This window comes from Leptidea sinapis, chromosome 23 (assembly GCF_905404315.1).
Source record: "Leptidea sinapis chromosome 23, ilLepSina1.1, whole genome shotgun sequence".
NCBI classification, from domain to species: Eukaryota; Metazoa; Arthropoda; class Insecta; order Lepidoptera; family Pieridae; genus Leptidea; species Leptidea sinapis.
The window spans coordinates 3,311,175-3,318,715 of NC_066287.1; positions in this window are offsets into that span (position 1 = coordinate 3,311,175).

The following is a 7,541-nucleotide window of genomic DNA, read 5'->3' on the forward strand; positions in this document are numbered from 1 at the left end:
TATTGAAGGTGTTCTGTATTTGTATTTTTAAAACAGACGGTGTGCAATTTGATCAAGCTCTTCCATATTTCAATTCAAATGAAAAATTAATCTACATTCGTGATTGGATACATATCAAAAAAGACCAATGCGCGCGAAAAGCATTTGAAAAAAGAACTCTTTGAAAACAATGTTTTTTTTATGATTTGATAAATGTAATTTGGATGCCTGTCAACCTGTTCTCGTTTCACCACATGTAGATAATATATATTATATAACATAGATAGAGATAATCAGCTGGAAACTCGAATATACTTTCTTTTTTATGTAAATTTTATGATTAAAAGGAACGCATGTCATATCGCCCTGAAAACACCACGCAAGAAAGCATTCCATAATTTGGGTAAACGTCAACGTCAAAGTCAAATAGACTTTAATCAGACTTAAAATAAACGCTTTTGAATCGTCATTATAAATATTTGTAATAAATAACTGAATACCATTTTTCGTGGAAAGAACGTACAAGAATCTCGGCCACTTTTTTAAATTAATTAGTATTTTATAATGGATTTAATATATTATATAACTAATTAGTTCGTACGGTGCTGCACCCAATTATGAATCATGTTCAAAGTTAAAACCGCACTGTAGGGGTGAAGCACACATCCAGATGGTGAGGCTGATATCCAAGTTTGTAGCGTGTTATACGAAGGTGGAATTCGGAGACTGGAATCAAGTCAAAAAGCTCTTCGGAATACTACCTGTGATGAATTCGGTAGAATACACACAATGTCTCTACGCAACGCCAAGTGATCTAGCCGTTTACAGAGCACTGGACCCCCAATGATTCAAGCAGGTGTGCGTTGCACGCGGTCAAATGGTTCGAACTGATTCTGGGGTGAGCCAGACCAGAGATGACGCAAAGTTATTCCAAATTTAAAACTTTTATCTTTATATTACCGTTGTTACTACAGAATTAGATGACAGGGAGAAGTAATTTTAAACTTGGAGTAACTTTACACCGTGTTCATTAATGAGACAGTATATAATATGGCCGGACAGCATGTTGGAATATGTAAATATCTACATTTATCTCGGAAAATTATTGTTATTTGGTTATAACAGCGAGGAGGAAGAAGTCGAACGTAGGTTAAATATGAGCTGGAAAAAAATCTGAAGTTTAGAAGAAATTTTAAAAGGGTCATTCCATCTGCATGTCAAAAAGATTGTTATGGACACTTGCATTCTACCGACTCTCACATACGGCTGTCAAACGTGGACATACAATACAAAGTTAAAAACTAAACTAGCGACCTGCCAGAAAGCGATGGAAAGGAGTCTGCTGAAAATAAGAAAAATTCAAAAGATTAGAAGCTGAATTTGAGTACGCTGTAACACAAAAGTGGCGCTGGGCAGGTCATATGGCGAGATTCATGGTGAAAATATGGACAGTTGAAACGAAAATTTATGAAGGATCATTTGGCAATAGAAAAAGAAGCCGTACAAGAAACAAATGGGTAGATGCAATAATAAAATGGCAGCAAAGGAATGGAGAGGTAACGCACAGAAGAGGGATACTTGGAGTAAGCTGGAGGAGGCCTATACCCACAGTGGGGTTCAAATAACATAACTTTATATTATACGCGTAGTCTTAAGATAATATTATGTATTCGAAGTTTGTTGGAATCAACAAAGGCTTATTATTTATATTATATGTTGCCGGACCTGCGGTTTAAAGAACGCTAGAATGTGGGCCGGCGTTGAGTATTACGTGTTTTCGCCTAGGAGTGTGTTCTATCTATTCAATTAGATGGTATAGACTAGAGTACAGCAATTATTATATAGGATCCTGGTACTTCATATTTGTATTACAATTTAAAACATGTCACGTGTACAAGTGAGTGAGTGACTGACATAGAAATAATCTAAATAAAGCTTGGAGCACACTGAGAAATACAAACGCACATTTTTTTTAAATTTACGTTGTTACCACAAACAAAAATCTAAGCACTGTAATAAAAACTGTTGCTACTTTTCATCAAAATACTTAGTGGCTAGTGGCAAGTGGTTTGTTATTCAAAATACTAAGCACTATACGCCAGTATATTGTAAGTCTAGGTTGAGACAATAGAATGTATTGAATATAATTATGGCATTTTTTTTTAAAAGCGTATAAAAGAATACTGGGAGTTTGATGCGCCTTTCCTCTCTCTTAGAGCGCCATTTGTTTCCAAAGCGATGGTATAGATTTTATTTGACATCAAAAAGAATTCTAAAAGAATGAATCAAGGACATTTTAGCTTTTTTATCAGATGTTCATATATATAGTGGATTGTAATACAAGGGTCAAAAGGGTTATTTTACAAATAAACAGAAGTATCGCTCAAAATCCAAGGAAGCGTATCTAAAGATTTGTACAAAAGCAGTGTTGCTTGTAGTAAGCAGAGCTTGCCCAGTGTAGGACATATATGATTTTTTTGAGCCTCTTTAGTTATGAAAACTGTTACAATTCAGACTGTACAAAACAGTTTACATACAAAACTATAGCTTGAAATTTTACCTACACATTATAAAAACTCATTTTTATGACTACCTACTCCTTAGAATTTATATCACCCTGCAGGCTATTGTCGCTTACTATCTCTGTCATATCACATATAATATTTCAATATACACACATCAAAAAATTCTAAGCAACATGCATGATATTACAAATTTGCCATTTATCTTAATTAATTTTTAAGTCTTTTATCACTCAAAGTGCATAGGTATTTAAACTTTTTTGTTATTGATGACATACTGACTAGTTGTAAAAAAAAACTTTCGTTGATGCTTTGTTTTATTCATAAAATTAAGTGAAAGGGAATTTGTTTGAATTTAAGTGTGTATTTTATTGCTACGTTTAGTCTTGATTTTATAATTTTACCAACCTTTTAAATAAAGTTAGCGACAAAATTGAATTCTTAAATATTCTTTACGTCATGGAGCGACGTCATTTGACGGCAAATGTAATGCTGTAGTAGGTGTGTATGTCTGTAGGGATGTTGCAAGCGGTAAGTAATCAATCTCAGGTATATCAGCATTTTGGCATTCATAGAAGTGTTATTTGTCGTCTTTTGCCAAATAACACTTCTACAATAATACAAGGGAACCCGCTGAACAGCAATCAGGCTGTAAAAGGAGCACAACCACTCGGCAAGACCGGTACATACAACTGACTACAAGACGCAGGCCGATGTTAACCGCTCGAGAGATAAGTTTGAGGCTACAAAATTCAAGTGGTGTTGATGTAAGTCCCCAGACTTTACGAAATCGACTGTATGAGTACGGCCTACGAGCTCGATGCTCAATTAGGTGCCCACCGATAAATCACGGGAGTCGAGCTCGTCGAAATGAATGGTGTAGAGAACGCAGAACATGGACCCAGGAACAATGTGATAAAATAATGTTTTCCGATGAGCCGCGATTCGGGTTTAGGCCTGATACAAGCAGGGTGCGAGTGTACCGTCGGCCCGGAAATACTGAAAGGCTCAGGTGCACCCAGGAAGTTCATCCCTACAGCGGCTCAACAGTTATGGTATGCGCGGGTTTTATGAAGAACAGATGAACTGAGCTCGTTTTTGTAAATGGACACATGAACGCTGAAAATAACGTTGAGGATATTCTCAGATCTTATGTCCATCCATTTGCACAAACCTTTGGCTTCGATTTTACGTTAATGCATGACAATGCGCGTTCACATACAGCTCGGCAAACCAGTCAATATTTGGCAACGGAAAACGTCCTGGTATTGCCCTGGCCTGCACAATCGCCAGATTTCAACCCAACCCAACAGCTGAAGGATTTGCTGCAATTTCATTGGGAGCGAATACCGCAAGATTACATAAACAGTCTTATTAATTTAATTAATAATCGTTGCCGACAAGTTCTGAATAGCAGAGGAGGCCATACTTTGTATTAAGTTATTCTATTCATTCACAATTAATTCATTTTCTTTAGAAATTTCATTTTGTTAAAAAATGTTGCTTATGTACCTTAGTTTCCGCAGTATATTCTAATATTGTTAATTGCTGTTATTAAAAGAACTTAGAAAGACAACAGCTGTTATTTTCACATCACAGGACCCTAAAAATATTATTTTAAAAATAAAATACAACGTTATAATGTGATAAACCATCCTAAAATTTAAATTAGTACATATTGCTTAGACTTTTTTGATGTGTGTATATAGAAAAAGTATTTTTTTTTTTTCTTTTTATTGAGGGATTTTATTCAAGCGTTTTTTCCTAGTTTTCAACCGACTTCAAAAAAGGAGGAGGCTCTCAATTCGTCGGTTTTTTTTTTTTATGTTTGTTACCTCAAAACTTTCGACCGGGTGAACCAATTTTAATAATTCTTTTTTTATTTGAAAGCTGGTGCTTCCCATGTTGTCCCATTATAATTGGTCCAGATCTAACAATGGCATCCATGAAAAAACCATAAAACTTTTAAATTTTCTATATAATTCAAAGTGGAGTCGGTGTCATCCAAGATAGGTATGTAACTACATACATAGTTATAGGTGAGATGTGCTTGAGTCGTGAGGAGGCGAGAGGCGAGAGCGGGTCGCGGCGGAAGGACACTGATACCATAAATAACAATAATCGTAACTAGAATTAGATTAATTAATTAGATTGTATTTAAATACGCAATTATTTTTATACTTTTTAGTGCATATTATATCTATTGTTTTGGAATAGTGTTTTTGAAGTCGGTTGTGTTTTTGTTATTTTTTTAACTGTTAGTTAATTTCTGTTTTTGTTTAATAATAGAGATTTTATTTGCAGAACTAAATTGCTATTTAAAACGTTCTAATGATGTTTTTTTTAAATAACACAAGAATAAACATCATTTATGTCATTTTTAGGGTTCCATACCTCAAAAAGACGAAATAGGCGCCCTATAGGATCACTTTATTTTCCATCCGTCCTACTGTCTGCCTGTCATTTTTCTTTGATTATTCGGGAACGCGTGGAGGTATCGAGTTTAAATTTACTCAGGTCTACAGTTTGTTAAAGTTATAAAAAAATCAAACTTCTAAGTTAATGTAACAAAAGATTCGACTGTTTATGCCGCAAGAAACATATATTTCGACACTCTCGAAGGATTAAAGATGTATAGGGTATTTTCCGTTGACGTAAACCTATAAATAAGTTGGCAAGTGATACCGTCTTATACTAAAAGTATAGGGAAATAATTTGACAATTATACATCTGTAAGTAAATCATATAAATAAAAAATGTACGGAAGTTTACGGTAGGGCGAGTCCGAGCCTCGTTTGTCCGGTTTTTTCTATATTTATCACCATTAACACAGAATATAGAGTTAAGAGTTCACTGCTAGTCTGAAGTGTCATTTAATTTCTTGAAAGATTGTGTGATTTTATTATTTAATTAAATGTCCTACGCACTTTATTTTTATTCTTCTGAAAAGCTGAGTGACCGACCTCCATTAAGCCGTGCATTGAGTGGAAACGCGTGAAAATTGACACCCCTAGCTTGCTATCGCGTTTTTAATTACTACGCCACGGTCTATTGTTGTAGTACCTTAGGGGAATCTAGCTTTAGGGATGTCACTTTAACAAACAGTAACATATTTTGTTTTTCAAATGACAATTTTGTTCACTTACTGTATAAAGAAGCATACTGACATTAAAAATATTAAATAAAATACATACTAAATAGATCAGCAAAAACCCTCCCAGGGTTACCTCCGTTATGCCATCGTATAAGATATAACACTGTACACTGTTTCAATACTGCTGCAGATTTCTTTATTTACATGGCGTCTTTTGCTATTCGCTATCTCACCTTTTTTATGGGATATACCACTGATAACGAATGGCCGGTAGATTCTTTGTACTGAGTTCCCGTTAGTTTTCTTTCAGTACGAAACTCTTTTAGACAAAACTAACAAATACTTTATCACAGGCTGTTAAACCGTTATGGCAATTGGCAGGTACTTATCACACATCACAAACAATCTTATGAACATATGATTTTATCAACAATATTTCCCAAGTTCTGTCGTTAGTAAAATAAGTTTTGTTCATTTTAATTTTCACTTCACTATACTCTAGGCAATAAGATCAAAAGGGTTTTTTTTATAACAATTGACATATTTTAATACCACCAACTAAGAAATCACAAACAAGCTTACATCTAAGTAATTAACTTTTAAATTAAATAGATCAATTTGTTAAGTATCTAAGAATAAATTTTAAAGAACACAATTACTAATATTCAAACAGAAATTGGGCAGAGTATCGACCTAACTAGTCAAGAGTTGCAGCGGAAATGTGTCGACGCTTTTTTTTTGTGCTCAAACAAATGAAAGGGCTACCCTCCGGAATAACGACTAATAACCGTGGTGAATGCTCATGCATACCAACGCAGCCTAAGTCTGCGTTGGTTATATGGGACTCACGTAAAATCTAGGTCCACTAAACACCACCTGAGGTTAGCTTTGGGCAAGTGCCCTCTAAGCCTTCGTCGAAGGCGATCTTCTTCAGAGAGGCGCAAGCGGCACTCCCTATGGAGTATCCGAGCGAGATACATTTGTGAGTACGCGGGTGACCATTGATCGGGCCGGTCCTAGTTACCATTAACCATTACAGGACCGGCCCGAGTAACCATTTTAACCATTATTACGAATGAATAGTAGAGATGCAGTACGCGGGTAACCATTGATCGGGCCGGTCCTAGTTACCATTAACCATTACAGGACCGGCCCGAGTAACCATTTCAACCATTATTACCAATGCATAGTAGAGATGCAGTACGCGGGTAACCATTGATCGGTCGGGTCCTAGTTACCATTAACCATTTGTCTATAACCATTACAGGACTGGTCCGAGTAACCATTTTAACCAATTAATAGTAGAAATCCGCGTACTCACAGATAGAACCATTAATTATAGTTATTTACCAAGTGTCATAGATTAATTTAGTATCTTAAGTGAATAAATACTTTTACAATGAAACCAATATACATATATCTACCCCTAAGTGCACCCCTTTTCATGGTCATCCTTCCATCATTTCAAGATCCATCTCAGCGAGATGTGTCGACGCTAGGGAGACATCGCCTTTTATAGACATCTTCACCCTGTCCACCTGTCACTGTCAATAATATATAAACTAACTAGCTGACCCGACAGACGTTGTTCTGTATATAATAAATAAAATAATGTTTTTATATGAATTTGTCAATAATATATCATAACATCAAAAATTACTTCGTAAAATATGCACCCTGCTGTCGTAATGAAATTGTTTCACAGCAGTACTGTCAAACCGTGCGTCAATAAATTATCTCATAGAAATTATGTATGGACACATCAAAGGAAAAACAAATTTGTTGTTTTTATTTAATTTAGCAGCATGTTCCTATTTATTCACCTTTTAAACCTTCTCTGGACTTCCACAAATAATTCAAGACCTAAATTTGCCAAATCGGTCCAGCCGTTCTCGAGTTTTAGCAAGACTAACGAACAGCAATTCATTTTTATATATATAGATTAT